At 39.2% G+C, this 18,454-nt stretch overlaps 1 long non-coding RNA gene across 13 annotated transcripts in view; it reads left to right on the plus strand.

Annotated features, from left to right (window-relative positions):
- The window catches only part of LOC137220082 (uncharacterized), a 111,853-nt gene that overhangs the window by 6,182 nt on the left and 87,217 nt on the right, over positions 1 to 18,454 (plus strand). For 2 of the 13 annotated variants that reach the window (XR_010941455.1, XR_010941453.1), the window contains exon 3: positions 9,007 to 9,151. The exons of 5 other annotated variants lie outside the window; for them this stretch is intronic. This is a non-coding gene — a long non-coding RNA (uncharacterized lncRNA). Of the gene's footprint in view, positions 1 to 2,431; positions 2,579 to 3,576; positions 3,971 to 4,643; positions 7,295 to 9,006; positions 9,152 to 18,454 lie in introns of those variants that run through there. 6 more of the 13 variants (XR_010941454.1, XR_010941458.1, XR_010941459.1 and 3 more) reach the window with 6 other exon arrangements.

Consider the following 18,454-nt stretch of genomic DNA (forward strand, 5'->3'; position numbering starts at 1 on the left):
GCAGACTATAGAAAAAAGAAAAAAATAATAATTTAACAGAAAAGGAAGCACTAATGGTGTATCAGTCAGAGTCTAACCTGAAAAACAGACACCGCGTCAAGTACTTACAGCAGAGGGAATTTAATGCAAGGCACTAGTTATACAGGTGACGGAGGAGTTGAGAGGCAAATGGGATAGTGAGGACAATGTGGGAAACCACTCTCATCCCCTCAGCTGGGCCGACAAATGTAGGAGAAAATGTTCTAGGACCCCAGAAGGCAACATTATCCAGTGAAAGCTGAAATCGCCGTGGGCATGTCTGGGAAGAGCTCAAGTCACAACCACAGCAGGCAAAGCCCAGGGTAAAGAAGGGAGGGGAGAAATCCCTGGCTTCACTCTCCTGCCTTCAAGTGTCCTCCACAGTGCGGGGGACACTATTAGCCAAATTCAGCCAGAATCCAGCTGACATGGGAGCCCACAAGGGTGAGCCCCTCTGCCGTGCACTGCAGGAAAGCATGAGGAATGGATCTGAGGGCACACAGGCATAAACTAGCACAAATGACCCAGGATGAGGTGAAAAATGTTCAACCTTATTACATATCAAGGACAGGCAATTAAAATCCACAATAAAATACTATTTTAGAAGCTCTCCTTTCCAGCAAAACAACTATAACCGGTGAAAGTTTTAGAACACAACAGCTATTTAAAGTCTCTGGAAGGTGCCCTAAGGGCGTACAGCAAATGAAATATTTATTCAAGAAAATCTACTAAATCTCAGCAACAACAACAAATGTCTATGGTACCTGAACCATGACCTACTCATTCTCCCCTTAACCCAAGCTCAGCATAACAGATGCTCCTCTCCAGGTAGCTGTGGCCAAGAAGATAAGGCTCCCTATTCCCCCAGCTCCCAGTCAAGGGCTATGGTGTCCTCCCAGGAGGGGCAGGTTGCCAGCATTTCTCATGCTTCCACCTCAAGCCCCTCACCTCAGTTCCATGTTGCAGAGGCTAAATTCCAGGAGAATGTAGCCAGGAAGCCAAGGGTCCATTCATCCACTCAGCCATCTCATAGGGTGGAGGCTCTACAACAGTTGCGGCAGACTGAGAATATTGGGCCCTCATTTATCCTCACTTCAATTTGCTTGTATCCCTGGAAGGGGACTCAGATTTAACTGGATCAGATTTTGGAGCAAATTATGCTCAAGGACATTACCAAAAATAATAGAGCTATCAGCCAGCAATTAGAGAAACCTAACAGCTGGGTGTAACACAAACAGAAGCAGACATCTTAACAGACCAGGGAAATCCAAAAAAGAGGGGACATATGTATACATATAGCTGATTCACTTTGCTGTAAGCAGAAGCTAATCCAACATTGTAAAGCAACTTTTTGGATTTCCTTTGCATTTAGGTTGTACACTTTTCTTATTTGAAAACTTGTTCTTATTGCTGAATCAAAGTTTATGCTAAAACATTTTCAGACTCACTTTGGAGAGATTAGCAGCAGATGACAGATTGGTGCCTGTAGTAGTAGTTTCTAGCACAAACTCACCGACTGCATAAACTTTGATTCAGCAATAAGAACGAGTTTTCAAATAAGAAAAGTGTACAACCTAAATGCAAAGGAAATCCAAAAAAGAGGGGATATATGTATATGTATAGCTGATTCACTTTGCTGTAAGTAGAAGCTAATATAACATTGTAAAGCAACTATACTCCAATAAAAATTAATTTAAAAAATAAATAAAAATAAAATTATATTTTTAAATGCAAAGAACAAAACAAAAACAACAAAAAAAAGAAAAGCGTACAACCAGTTCAGGTTGGCCTTTGAAGTGATGTTACTATAAGCAAAAAATGCTGACCTATGATGGGTCCATGCACGCTACAGAAGATACAGAGCAGAGTTGCTTGCGTCTTCTTTCACCTATGTCACTATTTGGAAAATAGGGGTAAAGTGATACTTTTCTGTAGAAAAACACTTTAGAAGAAACTACTCTTGTGGCAAAATTGCTGAAGGAGCAGACTGGTGGAAAAGGCCATCATATTTCCCAAATGTATTTCTTTCTGTCAACCCTAGAGGCATTGAAGAGACACAGGCTGTAAGTTAAAGCAAAAAATCAGTGTGTCAGGAGGGAATCTTATGAGAAAGTCCTGCAAGCATGACTCTGCCTCCCACTCACGTGGGCTTTCACTTGTTTCTGCTGAAAGGAGCCAGACGCCTTTGCTTCCTGATAGTCTGGTACCACAGAAAAATACGTATGCATTTTCAGTGTATGCAGGAATCAATGTCAAGTCTCTGCTCACCTGCAGATATGAAATCAGAGAGAGGGAATTCAAACTTGTGGACTGTGTGATAGGTTTTGTGAGAATATCTCTAGGCAGCAAGTTTAGAAGTATAATCCTAAGTATATTAGAGCTGGATACAAATTTGGCTTTCCTTTTGTTTAAGAGTTTTATCAGAGGCTCCAAAACTGTGAACAGGAGGGGATCAGATGTGCCACGTAGGTCATGCTCAAAGATGATGAATACATTTTGCTATTATTAGCTTATCACCCCCCTTAAGTGTAAGAAGAATCAAAGAGACTAATCCTGAAAGGTAAGAGAGGGGAATTCCCTGGCAGTCCAGTGGTTAGGACTTGACACTTTCACTGCTGGGGGCCGGGGCTCAATCCCTGGTCTGGGAACTAAGATCCCATAAGCTGCATGGCGTGGCCAAAAAAATAAAATAAAATAAAGAAAAAAAAATTAAATCATTGGAAAAAAAAAAAAGGAAGGTAATAGAATTTCTTTAGAGTGAGTTGGTGGTGGGCTGGGCGTCTCTTCTCTGCACGCTTTGTTAATCCCGGCCAAGTGAGGAGGGTTTCATGGAACCAACCCTAGAACTTGACTTTTGTGTCTGGGGACACACGAGGCTGGTCTCCGGCTCGGGCCTGACGATGCCTAAAGGTGAGAGGTACTTGGGAGCTGTCTGTGGACAGAGGGTCTCTGCAGGTTGTGGCTTTGCCAGTAAGTGAATCAGGCGAGGTGAGCCAGATTACCACCATTTGACAAGGGCTGGATTTGCACCTTCATGGTTGCTGGCGTAACAGAGGAAAATTGTACCAGTAATGTGGGACTCTGTCCTTTTTAAAAAAAATCTGCCTTATCACCACCCCTCCATCTCCCCACCCTCCTCTCCCCCAAGTTAGATGCCACAGAGTCCTGCAAGAGGGGGCAGAGGAAAAGCCAGGAAGAGAGAAGAAACAGAAGACATCCTCCTCCCGGCCCTTTTCCATTGTAAACATCTAAGCCTAAATTAGGCCTGACCGGTAGAAAGCGGAAAGAAGCTTTTAGTCCAGTGAGACAATATCATGTTTATTGGGATCAGACTGCAGTTTTAAATACCCACATAAAGGGAATTAATTTGGTTAGTGACCAAGAGAAGCTGAAAGGCTCTGAGCTCTGCTTGAGACTTATCTGAGTCAGGGCAGAACAATTCAGCAGAACGGGGTGAATGACAGTTATCGAAGAAAACGTAATCTGCTCCTGTCAGCACCCTTCCACGTCCAGCTCATCCAAAAGCGGTTATGTTCTGATGACTCTTGCATCCTCCAGCAGCTACGGCTTATGCAAAAGCAAAGTCGTGATCTGGAAGAGGGGCAAAGGGCAAAGGCTAGAGAGAAAAGTCCTGGACTTCAGACTTCTGATGAGATATGTCACACACTCCCTGCGTTGTACGTTGTACGTATGAGGAAGTTAGCACCTGGAGAGGGTAAGTGATGTATCTTAGATCACACAGCTCACATAGTGGCAGACGCTAAGAAGGAACCAAGGCTGTCTGGCTTCACATCCCAAATGGAAGAAGGAATGATCTGGAAGGGACGTGCACTGTGGCGAAGGCAGGGCTCAAGACCCAGTGAACACCACGAACCGGTGACAGAACAGTTCATAGGGTGAAGTAGTTTTATCATCTGTGTGAAGCCAACCATACACATGAGTGGAGGAAATGGTGTGTAGCTTTTTTTTTTTAATTAATTAATTTATTTATTTTTGGCTGTGTTGGGTCTTCGTTGCTGTGCATGGGCTTTCTCTAGTTGAGGCGACTGGGGGCTACTCTTTGTTGTGGTGCACGGGCTTCTCATTGTTGTGGCTTCTCTTGTTCTGGAGCATGGGCTCTAGTGCACACGAGCTTCAGTAGTTGTGGCGCGTGGGCTCAGTAGTTGTGGCGCACGGGCTTAGTTGCTCCATAGCATGTGGGATCTTCCTGGACCAGAGCTCGAACCTGTGTCCCTTGCATTGGCAGGCGGATTCTTAACCACTGCACCACCAGGGAAGCCCTGGTGTGTAGCTTTTATTCTTCCAGAGTCTGGAAGTGACTGTGTTTGATAATAAACTTACAAGGGACTTAGGGCTTTTCCAGGCTTTGGGTTTTCTAGAAAACAGAGGCTGTTTTCTAGGCTTTTATAATACATATCCAAAATAAAACCATAAAAGGCCCACACCTTCCTAAAAATACTATGTTTCTTGTCCACTGATGCCTGGAGAGGCATTAGAATTTGTGCAGACCATCGTGGGAAAAAAAAATAGAAAGAAAGAAAAAAAGGAAATATTTTTACATTATTGCCCATAAAATGCGTAGAACCTGAACATGAAAATAAAGAAATTATTTCTTCTTCTGGCAGATGTGTAAAGGAGATTCTTTGCTGTTTTTATCCTCAACACTTCTGACACCAAGTAAGAGTTTTTTTTCCTCCTGACAAGAAGTATGTGGTGGACTTCCCTGGTGGCGCAGTGGTTAAGAATCCGCCTGCCAATTCAGGCGACCCGAGTTCGATCCCTGGTCCAGGAAGATCCCACATGCTCCGGAGCAACCAAGCCTGTGCGCCACAACTACTGAGCCTGCACTCTAGAGCCTGCGAGCCACAACTACTCAGCCCGTGTGCCACAACTACTGAGCCCACGTGCCACAACTACTGAAGCCCGTGCGCCTAGAGCCCGTGCTCCACAACAAGAGAAGCCACTGCAATGAGAAGCCCGCGCACCGCAACGAAGAGTAGCCCCCACTCGCCGCAGCTAGAGAAAGCCCACATGCAGCAACGGAGACCCAACGCAGCCAATAAACAAACAAACAAAGAAATATGTGGTGTCTTTTCCAACACCATTTCTTCAGCTTACTGACACTAACTACCTGGAATTAGCATCAGATTCCACAGATTTAAGGGCTCAGTCCCACTAGGTGGTCCTCCACTTCAGATGTCAGTTACAAGTCCCTGGCCTCCTGAACTTTGGACCAACCCCAGCTATAAGTTGGGGGTTCCCATAACCCTCTCCTCAGGTTTGATTATTTGCTAGAATGACTCACAGAACTCAGGAAAGTACTTTACTTATTATTACTGGTTTATTATAAAGGATATAACTGGGGAACATCCAGATGGGAGAGACACATAGGGCAAAGTGGTGGGCTTGGGGTGAGGCATGGATCTCCCATGCTGCAAGCTCTTTGAACTCCATCCTTTAAGGGGTTTTATTAAGGGTTCATTCCAAAGGTATGATCGATGAAATCATTGGCTATTGTTGATTGATTCAATCACCAGTCCCTTTCCCCTCCCCAGATGTTAGGAGGTGAGCCTGAAAGTTCTAACCCTAATCATGCTTTTCTTTCTGGTGACAAGGCCCCAACCTGAAGCCATCTAGGGCCCTGCCAAGAAACACTTCATTAGAAAAAAAGACACTCCCATCCCTCAGGGTGTTCCAAGCCATTTAGGAACTCTGTGTCAAAAACCAAGGATAGGGCTTCCCTGGTGGCGCAGTGGTTAAAAATCCGCCTGCCAATGCAGGGGACACGGGTTCGATCCCCAGTCTGGGAAGATCCCACATGCCACAGAGCAACTAAGCCCATGCGCCACAACTACTGGGCCTGCACTCTAGACCCCACGAGCTACAACTACTGAAGCCCGCATGCCTAGAGCCCGTGCTCCGCAACAAGAGAAGCCACCACAGTGAGAAGCCTGCGCACTGCAACGAAGAGTAGCCCCTGCTCGCCGCAACTAGAGAAAGCCCGAGCACAGCAACGAAGACCCAACACAGCCAAAAATAAAAACAAATAAATAAATTTATTTTAAAAAAAAGAACCAGGGATAAAGATCAAATATATATATTTCCTATTGTATCACAGGAGCAGGTACTGTTTAGCCACTCTTGCTAAAAAAGTTTCTCCACATTGGACATTCAGAGAGACATACACTCTCCCTCAGTCCTGAAGAGGATGCTATTTACCATGCCTATCAGGCTCAGGAGGTACAAGTGCTCTAATAATTTTTGAATGCATTTCTGGTGACATGCTTTGAAATGATTTTGATTATACAAGGAGTTTCTCTCCATGGCTGACCAATGTGTTATTTGAAGAACACGTTAAATCTTGTGCAAAGGACTCTTAATCATCTTATCATCTTACCGCGAACAATTGATATAAATAGCAATTCCTTGAAACCGCAAACTTTGAGGCCCATAATCTTTGGGAACACCAGCAGACAACATACTCAGGCACCATTCCCTTCCCCAGGCTTGCCCTTGCAAGCATTCATCTATGCTGTGTGGTCAGATAAGGGAATCAACTAATTTCACATATTTTACCTTTGTTAATTAAGCTGAGATTTGTCCTACTGATAAACATAGATATCCTGGAGTTTCTGGAGTTACTTCAGGGTGAGATGAATCATCACCATTCCCACCTCCACCTGTGGCCAATTGCTTATATTTTTCTATTTTTTCCCCTAGGCAGTTATTTTCTTTAAATTATATTTTTAAGCCAAAGAATTGCCCCTCCTTCCCTACATGAAAGTCTGATTAAAAATGGAACTGTTGTGGTTAAAGTTTAAAAGTTGACCAGACATAGAGACAGAAAAAATAATAGAGGTTAACAGAGGCAAAGGAAGGGGGGAATGGGGAGTACTTTTTTAATGGGTACAGAGTTTCTGTTTGGGATGATAAAAAAAAGTTCTGGAAATGGATAGCGGTGATGGTTGTACCACATTGTGAATATACTTAACACCACTGAATTGTATGTTTAAAGATGGTTAAAATGGTAAATTTTATGTATATTTTACAACAATAAGAAAAAATGAATAGGGCCTCAAAGAAATGTGGGACACCGTTAAGGTCATCAACATGCATGTAATAGAAATACTGGAAGGGGAGGAGAAAAAGAAGCAGGAAAAAGTTTTTTTAAAAAATAGCTGAAAATTATACCTTAAAAAAAAGGGTTTTGTTGCATAGCTTCTTAAGCCTTTGCATTATATACAGGTATATATTCAGTAATTCTTAGCTTGACTTTTTTTTTTTTAAATAAATTTATTTATTTATTTATTTTTGGCTGCTTTGGGTCTTCATTGGTGTGCGCGGGCTTTCTCTAGTTGCGGTGAGCGGGGGCTACTCTTCGTTGCGGTGTGCAGGCTTCTCACTGCAATGGCCTCTCTTGTTGCGGAGCACAGGCTCTAGGCATGTGGGCTTCAGCAGTTGTGACACGCGGGCTCAGTAGTTGTGGCTTGCGGGCTCTAGAGCGCAGGCTCAGTAGTTGTGGCGCATGGGCCTAGTTGCTCCACGACATGTGGGATCTTCCTGGACCAGGGCTCGAACATGTGTCCCCTGCATTGGCAGGTGGATTCTTAACCACTGCACCACCAGGGAAGCCCCTTAGCTCGACTTTTTTATGCATTATTTTTGCAATACATTATGGGTTTTTGAAATGTATTGTTTTTGTCTAATTTAATAATTCTTTGTACATTTTCCATTTAGGTCCTCCTTTATTGTTAACCTTTAACTGTCTCATTTTTATAACTGTTTTGAGAGCGAGTACTGCCCTTACAATCTGTATCAGCAAGAAGGAAGGACTCTAAGGTTCTTTCTGGCAGTGGAGGTGGTGGGGAAGCAGAACCATCTTGGTGTAGATCTATGAAATGAAGAGTATACAGCAAAGCAAAAAAAATCAACCAATTAAAAGATCCCTTTGAGACAAAAGATCCCTTTGAGACAACCAATTAAAAGATCCCTTTGAGACAAATATCATATGGTATTGCTTATACGTGGAATCTAAAAAGATGGTGCAAATGAACTTATTCACAAAACAGAAATAGAGTCACAGATGTAGAAAACCACCTTATGGTCATCAAGGGGGAAGGAGGTGGGGAGGGATAAATTGGGATTGATATATACACATTACTGTATATAAAACAGATAACTAATAAGGACCTACTGTATAGCACAGGGAACTCTACTCAATACTCTATAATGGCCTATATGGGAAAAGAATCTAAAAAAGAGTGAATATATGTATATGTATAACTGACTCACTTTGCTGTACACCTGAAGCTAACACAACATTGTAAATCAACTATACTCCAATAAAAATTATAATAGCTGAAAAAATAGCTGAAAACTACCCAAATTTGATGAAAAACATTATTCTACACATCCAAGAAGCTAATGGACTCCTAGCAGGATGAACACAAAACAAAGAGATCTATACCCAGACATATTAGAGTAAAAATGCTAAAAGACAAAGAGAAAATCTTGAAAGAACAAGAGAAAAATTACTCGTCACATAAAAGAAGACCCCAAAGGATTAACAGTTGACCCCTCATCAGAAACAATGAGGGCCAGAAGGCAGTGGGATAACATATTCAAAGTGCTGGGAAAAAACACTGTCAAACAAGAACCTTATATCCAGCAAAGCCATCTTTCACAAGTGAAGACATAATACAGAGGTTTTCAGATAAATAAAAACTGAGAGAATTGTTGTCTAACAGCCACTTGCTAAGAAATACTAAAAGAAGTTCTTTGGCTAAGAGCAAATGACCTCAGAATGTAACTCGAGTCCACATGAAAAAATAAATAGCACCAGTAAATGTTAAGTAATGATAAAAGACAGCAGAAGTGCCTATTTCTTCTACTTTCTTCTCTTAACTAATTTTAAAAGCAATTTATAAAAGCAGTGTATATATGTGTGTGTGTATATATATATATATATATACGTATTATTGGGCCTAGAGCATATAGAAATGTAAAATATTTGACAACAACAGCACAAAAGATATGACGGGAGCAAAGCTGCCTTGGAGTAAGGAAATGATACCAGATGGTAACTCAATTCCACAGGAGCAAATGAAGAGAATTAGAAATGGTAAATAAGAAGGTTAGTATAACAAACTCTATATGTACTTTCTCTCCTCTCAGTTTCCTTACAAGACATAAAATTATATAAAGTAACAATTATAACAGTGTATTTTTGGACTTGTAACACATATAGATATAATATGTTTAACAATAATAGCACAAAATGGAGGAAAAGGAAATAGAGCTATATAGGAGCAACATTTCTACATCTTACTAGAATTAAGTTAGAATACATTTGAAATATTCTGATTAGTTAAGATACATATTGTAAGTCCTGGTGTAACCACAAGGAACATAATGAAAACACACAGTGAAAAGAATCATTACTGGAATTAAAATTTTACATAAGAACATATTCATTTAATGCAAAAGAAAGAGGTAAAAGAGGAATAGAGGGAAAGAGAGATGGGACATATAGGAAACAAAAAGTAAAAAAGCAAATGTAAATCAGGTATGTCAATAATAATATTAACTATGAATGAATTAAACAATCCAATCAAAGGCAGAGATTGACAGACTAGATTTAAAAAGATCCAATTATATGGTGACTACAGGAGACACACTTCAGATTCAGAGATACAAATAACTTGAAAATAAAAGAGTGAGAAAAGATATGTGTGCAAACAGCAACCATAAGAAAGCTGGAGTGGTTTTACCAATATCAGACACAATAGACTTAAAAAAAAAGAGTTACTAGAGATAAAAAGGGACATTTTACAATGATAAAAGGGTCAATCCATTAGGATATGCATCTAAGAACAGAGCCCCAAAATACATGAAGCAAAACTGATAAAATTGAAGGGACAAATAGACAACTCAATAGTAATAGCTGGAGATGTCAATACCCCACTTCCAATAATGGATAGAACAACTAGACAGATGTTCCACAAGGTAACAGAAGAATTGAAAAACAATTTAAACCCACTAGACCTCAAAAATGTCCATAGAATGCTCCATGAAAAAACACTAGAATACATATTCTTCTCAAGTGCACATGAAACATCCTCTAGGATACACCACATTTTAGGCCACAGGGCAAGTCTCAAAATGCTTAAAAGAATTGCAACATGCTACGTAAGTTTTCTGACCACAGTGGAATGAATTAAAAGTCAAATATAGAAATTTGGGGAATTCACATATGTTCTGAATATTAATTCTTTATCAGATATATAATTTGCAAATATTCATTCCCTTTCTGTGGGTTGACTTTTTAACTCTGTTGATAATGTCTTTTGATCCACAGTTTTTTTCATTTTCATAAAGTCCAATTTGTTTATTTTTCTTTTGTTACCTGTGCCTTTGGTGTCATATCTGAGAAATCATTGCCAAGTCCAACATTATGAAGTTTTGCTCTATGTATCTCCTAAGACTTTTATGGTTTTAGGTCTTACATTTAGGTCATGGATCCATTTTGTGTGAATTTTAAAAATTTATTTATTTATTTATTTATGTTGCGCTGGGTCTTAGTTGCAGCATGTGGGACATTTAGTTGTGGCATGCAGACTTCTTACTTGAAGCATGCAGATTCTGAGTTGCAGCATGCGTGTGGGATCTAATTCTCTGACCAGGGATCAAACCCAGCCCCCCTGCGTTGAGAGTGCAGAGTTTTACCCACTGCACCACCAGGGAAGTTCCTTGTGTGAATTTTGTATATGGTATTAGGTAAGGGTTCAATTTGTTCTTTTGCATGTGGCTATCCAGCACCATTCGTTGAAAAGAATGTGTTCCCCCATTGAATGACCTTGGCACCCTTGTCAAAAATTATTATATTATTATTATACATGCAAGGATTTATTTGTGGGCTCTCTATTCTATTCCATTGGTCTATATATCTGTCTTTATTCCAGTACCACACTGTTTTGATTACTGTAGCTTTGTAGTAAGATTTAAAATCAGGAAGTGTGAGTCCTCCAGGTTTGTTCTTCTTTTTCAGTATTGTTTTTGGCTATTTGGGGTCCCTTGAAAATCCATATGCATTTTAGGAGGGTTTAACCAGGGCAATAAGCAAGCAAGTGAAAATCATCCAGATTGGAGAGGAAAAGGTAAAACAATCTCATTCACAGATGACATGATCTTGTATATAGAAAATCCTAAAGATTACACTTAAACAAAAAATTAGCTCAATATGCAAAAATCAATTATGTTTCTACCCGAGCAAGGAACAGTCTGAAAATTAAATTAAGTAACAATTCCATGTACAACAACATCAAAAAGAATAAAATACTTAGAAATAAAGTTAATAAAACAAGTATAAAACTTGTACTCTGAAAACTATAAAATATTGTTGAAAGAAATTTAAGAAGACCTAAATAATTGGGAAGACATCCCATATTCATGGATTGGAAGATTTAATATTGTAAGATGGCAATACTCTCCAAATTGATCTACAGATTCAATGGAATTTCTTTGGGATCCATTCAGTGGGAAGGACCTTGAGCTCACAACTATACACACTCCCAAAGACCAGTACATTTGGGAACACATTTAAATACACGTTTTGAAAACAAAGGAAGTTATGCTATTCACTCAGAAGAATGGAAAGGATAAAAGGGTCATTATGGTTGTTGAAGGCAATAGTATTTTTGTTGTTGTTGTTAGCTATGTTTTTAACTCTTATAATATGTAACAGAATTCTGTTGATTATGAAGGGGCTGATTTCTTCTTTAGTACACAGTGTATTTTTTGTTGTTCTTTATACTGTAAATAATGTTATACACAACAGTTTTATGCTATATTTCACAATAAATTTAAAAATTAGTAGAAAATACATATATATATATATATTTTTGGCTGCGTTGGGTCCTCGTTGCTGTGCACGGGCTTCCTCTAGTTGTGTCGAGTAGGGGCTACTCTTTGTCGCAGTGTGTGGGCTTCTCATTGCGGTGGCTTCTCTTTGTTGTAGAGCACGGGCTCTAGGCACGTGGGGTTGTGGCTCACGGACTTAGTTGCTCTGCGGCATGTGGGATCTCCCCGGACCAGGGCTCGAACCCGTGTCCCCTGCATTGGCAGGCAGATTCTTAACCACTGCACCACCAGGGAAGTCCCAGAAAATACATTCTTAATTTAAATTTTATTTCATACAGTTAACATCTGCAGTACTAGCTCATTACAAAACCCCTAGACTGTAATCTGAGAGTCAGATCATCCTGCAGCTAGAGCTTTAAATTGTGTGCAGAAAGCCTCTCTGAGGTCTCTGCTGAATTTAAAACAGTGGATTGCTAGGACATAAAACTAAATTGGAAAGGATACTAGAGGATGGTCTAAATTTCCTGGGCAGATAGATATACAGGATGAAGGCAGGAGATTGAGAGGAAAATGCCTCATTGTTCACATTGGTTGATGAGAATGTCTGGAAGAAAGAAACTTCTTGCTAAAGGGTTGGGGTGGTTCTGGTAGTATCAGCTCAAGGGGAGAAATGTCTATAGCGACTGTGATTGGCTTGGGCAAAATGGGCAAATTGCTATGTAGAATTGCTGTGCATTTGAACTCTATAATCCAGATGGAGAGAATAGCCCTTAAGTGGGAATGTTTCCATGACAATTGCTAAGAGTTCAGAGTAGCATGTGTATTCTCTTTCTCTTTTAATTGTGGGAAAATCAGTATCCATAAAGAACCTGTAGCTGGTGATATGGAAGCTAAAGTGGGCTTTGGAGACTTGGGAAGACAGAAAGAGACTCTAAAATGGAGGCTGACTGATCCTCAGACCTAGACTCAACTTGTACCACTTCCAGGGGAGAACCTGCTGAGGACCGGTGTGCAGAAAGTGGTGACTCTTTGAAATAGGAAGGCATGGTAGGAGGTTGGGGTTAGGGTTCTGGTCTATATTTTCCTTTTTAAAAAAAAAGTTTATTGGAGTATAGTTGATTTACAATGTTGTGTTACTTTCTGCTGTGCAGCAAAGTGAATCAGTTATACATATACTTATATCCACTCTTTTTTAGATTATTTTCCCACATAGGTCATTAGAGAGTATTGAGTAGAGTTCCCTGTGCTATACAGTAGGTCCTTATTAGTTATCTATTTTATATATAGTAGTGTGTATATGTCAATCCCAAACTCCCAGTTTATCCCTCCACCCCTGGAACCATCAGGTTGTTTTCTACATCTGTAACTCTATCTCTGTTGTATAAATAAGTTCATTTGTACCATTTTTTTTAGATTCCACAAATATCATATGATATTTGTCCTTCTCTGTCTGACTTCAGTCAATATGACAATCTCTAGGTCCACCCACGTTGCTGCAAATGGCATTATTTCATTCTTTTTTATGGCTGAGTAATATTCCATTGTTATATGGTCTATATTTTCTGCTGGTATGAATTAAATACTAATCCCCGTACATGAAAAGGTCATCTGAAGGTTCTCTTTATTTATTTTTGCTATTATAAGTGGATGTTTTCCTTCAATATATCTTCTAACTGTTGACTCTTTTTGAGCATTCTCTTTTAATATCCAGAGCCAGAGTAAATATCCAGGCTGACTGACCTGGAGTTCAGAGTTTATGAAATAAACCATGAAGTAGGGAAGAAGGTATACTTTACCAAATTGCTCAAAGTTATAGATACCTTAAAAAAAGGGAAAAATATTTCCTTGAATCTGGAAAACAAAACATTAAAGAACCAGCAATGCTTCAAACAAAAAGTCATCAAAAAATTACAATAAAAAAAAATCAATCAAAAAAAAAATTACAATCATCCCGATCAGTTCATTCAGTCCCATGTAATTAATTCTTGTTCTTCTTGATCTCAGATTAGCATTTTATGAATCCATCAGCTTCTTAATTTGTTCTGGAAATTCTTACTCAGTCGAGTGGCATGGTGTCAAAGTTATTCAAGTGGCATTCTCACAGTAGCTGCTTGCAAACACTTTCGAAGAAGAATCAGAGTGAATCAATAACTGTAAATGACAAAATACTTTAAAATGGCCATGATTAAAGATGTTATGAGTGTTCATTTCATAAGGAAATTGAGTTATTTCTGTGGGATACAATATTTTAAGATAATGATTAGACAACAAGGGTATTGACAAATTTCTATGAACTTCATGCAATCTGCAATACTTGTATTAGTAACATATTCATACACACATAACCCGAGGATTTTTCATCACTTGTTATTTGACAATGCTTCCAATGTAATTTAACATACCAAATAAACCTAATTAACATCTCTCTGTTACAAGGTGAGAGATAATTTTTTTTTCAGATTTTTCCAGAGGCCTTCTGGGAAATCTCAAAGTTAGTTCAAAGTCAAAAAGACTCTATTTAGAATTTCAGGGGACTTCCGTGGTGGTCCAGTGGTTAAGAATCCACCTTCCAATGCAGGGGATGCAGGTTCAATCCCTGGTCAGGGCACTAAGATTCCACATGCCAAGGGGCAACTAAGCCCATGCGCTGCGACTACTGAGCCTGCACACTCTGGAGCCTGCACTCCACAACTAGAGAGAAGCCCACACGCCGCAGAGAAGATCCTGCGTGCCACAAAGACCCGATGCAGCCCAATAGATAAATAAATAAAAATAAATATTAAAAAAAAGAATTTGATTTTTAGAAGTTGTCAAAAATGCCAAAAGGTTTGAACACTTGAATAGGATCACAGATCCTTATGAAACAATACTTAATTATCTTTCTTATTAACCAAAGTGACATTAAAAGATTTTTAAGGCAAATGCAGAAGGCTAAATAGTTGTGAACAAAACATAGCTCCTTTAATATTAAGAAGACTTGGTTTTCTTCGGTAATTAAAGACCTGATAAAGACAATGTGAAGCACAGGAAATTATTCTAAGATGCACAACCTTGGTTTCCCAGGTAGATTACTTAAAAAGTAATCCTCCCCCCACCCGCCCTTTCCTTTCCTTTTTTAAAAACTATTTCTTGTTAATAGCAGACCAATAATCTCTTCAACTATGAACCAGGCAATTGTGAACTGTTTACCACATACTATCATTCTGTAGCAAATTTATGAATATACCATTTTTATAATATTCTAGAAGCATATCTTTTTCATAGTACAACTTCTCATGTTTATTAACAGACCCAAATATATGTAGCTTCTCTATATTGGATACAAAGACAATGCCACAAGTAGATAAACTATGTTCAACAATTGTTTCAGTATTGTATCTTATTTGCAAATGATATAGATATTCAGTTAATATCCATCATTTAACTTAACTGAGTGAACTTTAAGGCTTTAAGATATCAAGAAGGTTTTTGAAACTATTTTAAGTAGATATATTATAGAACATAATTATTATTGAAAAGTTCATTTGTAAACTTTAATCTCACATCTTTTTAACCCACTTGTTCTTTTTTAAATTTTTTGTTTAAATATTTATTTATTTACTTGGCCACACCGTGTCTTAGTTGCAGCACGTGGGATCTTTAGTTGCGGCATGCAGGATCTAGTTCCCTGACCAGGGATCAAACCTGGGCCCCCTGCATTGAGAGCACGGAGTCTTAACCACTGGACCACCAGGGAAGTCTCTGTTCTTTTTTTTTTTAATTGAAGTACGGCTGATTTACAATATTGTGTTAGTTTCAGGTGTACAGCAAAGTGATTCGGTTCTATATATGTATATATATATATACACACATATATGTATTTTTTTTAGATTCTTTTCCATTACAGGCTATTACAAGATACTGAATATAGTTCCCTGTGCTATACAGTAGATACTTTTTGGTTATCTATTTTATATATATTAGTGTGTATATGTTAATACCAAACTCCTAATTTATCCCTACCCCTATCCCCTTTCCCTTTTGGTAACCATAAGTTTGTTTTCTATGCCTGTGAGTCTCTTTCTGCTCGGTAAATAAGTTCATTTGTATCATTTTGTAAGATTCCATGTATAAACAATATCATATGATACTTGTCTTTCTCTGTCTGGCTTACTTCACTTAATATGATAATCTCTAGGTCCATCCATATTGCTACAAATGGCATTATTTAATTCTTTTTTTATGACTAATATTCCATTGTGTGTGTGTATATATATATATATATACCACATCTTCTTTATCTATTCATCTGTCGATGGACATTTAGGTTGCTTCCATGTCTTGGCTATTGTAGTGTTGTATTGAACATTGGGGTTGCATGTATCTTTCTGAATTATGCTTTTCTCTGGATATATGCCTAGGAGTGGGATTGCAGGATCATATGGTAGCTATATTTTTAGTTTTTTAAGAATTCACTTCTTAATAGTTATTTTTAGATTAGTAAGGAAAATTTCATGAGACTTTAAACAAACTTTAAACAACTTATTTGTCGAGAATCAGGTAAGTTTCAAAAATACCACATGGACTTCCCTGGCAGTCCAGTGGTTGAAACTCCACACTTCCAATGCAGGGGGCACATGTTCGATCCTTGGTTGGGGAGCTAGGATCCAACATGCCCCGTGGCGGCCAAGAAAATTTAAAAAAACAAAAAAAATCACAAAAGCAAAGAGTGCAAGAAGCTAAGAACATGGTTCTTATCTCTCTTTTTCACTATGGTACTTGACATGCATTAAGCAATTCATTTCTAATTGTACATTTTGTTTATAGGTTGGATTTATAATTTTATAATCTTTTTTTTTTGGCCACACTGTGGGGCATGCAGGATCTTATTTCCCCAACCACGGGTGGAACCTGCACTCCCTGCACTGGAAGCGTGGAGTCTTAACCACTGGACCACCAGGGAAGTTTTATAATCTTAAACATCTAGTAGAGATAATGTAAGTTTGTTTGACTAGTAAACCTAGGTAGAAAAAAAATTGTATGTCTGCATTATATTTAATGTTGACAACTCTGAAGACATGCCTATTTTTTATTTTACCAACAATTAGAAAACTAACTTTATTTATCAAAATTACACCAGATCACATGAATTTTAAAAAAATTTGGGTTATTGTCTGTATTTCTGAGAGTTTTAGGAATACTTAATTTATATGAGCACTCACTTATCTCTAAACCAATTTGAATAGAACTCCTTTAAGGGATTTTATAAATTAATATGGTAATACCATCTGGAGGTAGAAAAATATCACTTATACATAATACACACACACACACACACACACACACACACACACACACATACACATACACACATAAACATACAGGCAGACAAATACAGAGATCTTACAGCTTCTGCTTTAAAATTTTAACCATGTGTCAGGTATATTAATATAAAACTCACTAGTTCATAAAAGAACACTTGGATCCAAATTGTGCTTCTGGCAGATGGAATAAGTTAAGGTTACCCACTCAGATGGCTAAAACACTTTACTAGTATCTGTGGAGAAGATCTTTTAAGTTTCTTTTTTGTTTTTTTTTGGCTGCTTTGGGTCTTTGTTGCTGCGCGCGAGCTTTCTCTAGTTGCGGCGAGCAGGGTCTACTCTTCGTTGCAGTGTGCAGGTTTCTCATTGCGATGGCTTCTCTTGTTGTGGAGCACGGGCTCTTAGGCTTGTGAGCTTCAGTAGTTGCAGCACGTGGGCTCTGTAGTTGCGGCGTGTGGTCTCAGTAGTTGTGGCACACGGGCTTAGTTGCTCTGTGGCATGTGGGATCTTCCTGGACCAGGGATCGTACCTGTGTCCCCTGCATTGGCAGGCGGATTTTTAACCACTGCGCCACCAGGGAAGTCCTTTAAGATTTTTCATTTGCCCAGTTTCCAAGTAGCTCCTTAAAAAAAAAAAAGTGACTATCAGGTGACTTGAAACCAAAACCAACAAGCCTTTTATGACTAAAACATGGATGCAAAGTGCATCCTCAAAGAGAGTGCAAAAGATGCAGCCCTCCCAATATCTAGAGCCACTCCCAAAGATGGCCAAAAGATAGAAAGACTTAGACAACCCTCCACCCCAGAGCAGGCAACAGCCTCTAGGATGCTAGCCGCAAAATGGGTGAAACCGACATTTCTGCCGCTCTGTACTTTGGGGGCCCCTAATCTGACAATTGGCCCCTGCACCTGCAGAACCTGCATGCCCTAATGGGGAAAACCAAGTCAAGTTCTCAGGGCACAGAAAGAGAAACAAACAGGAAAGCAATCCTTTCCTAGGAGGGAAAGGATCGACAACCAGTGGGTACCCTCAAACCAAATATTAACCAGAGTCATAATCCGGAGAACTAATTGTTTCAAATGTTTCTCTCCTGCTAATCTGAATTTGGAAAGGGAAAGACTCTTACCACCTTCACTTGACAGGTCCCCACAGGTAGAGATCTGAGATTAATGAGGTAAGAATTCTTACCTCTGTTGGGTTTTGTCAGAGGTCCAAGATCTCTTTATTACAGCTTCCAGACTCAGCAAGGTGTTCCCAGCTGAAGGAGTTCCTGTGTG

The sequence above is a fragment of the Pseudorca crassidens genome, chromosome 2 (genome assembly GCF_039906515.1).
Source record: "Pseudorca crassidens isolate mPseCra1 chromosome 2, mPseCra1.hap1, whole genome shotgun sequence".
Classification (NCBI taxonomy): domain Eukaryota; kingdom Metazoa; phylum Chordata; class Mammalia; order Artiodactyla; family Delphinidae; genus Pseudorca; species Pseudorca crassidens.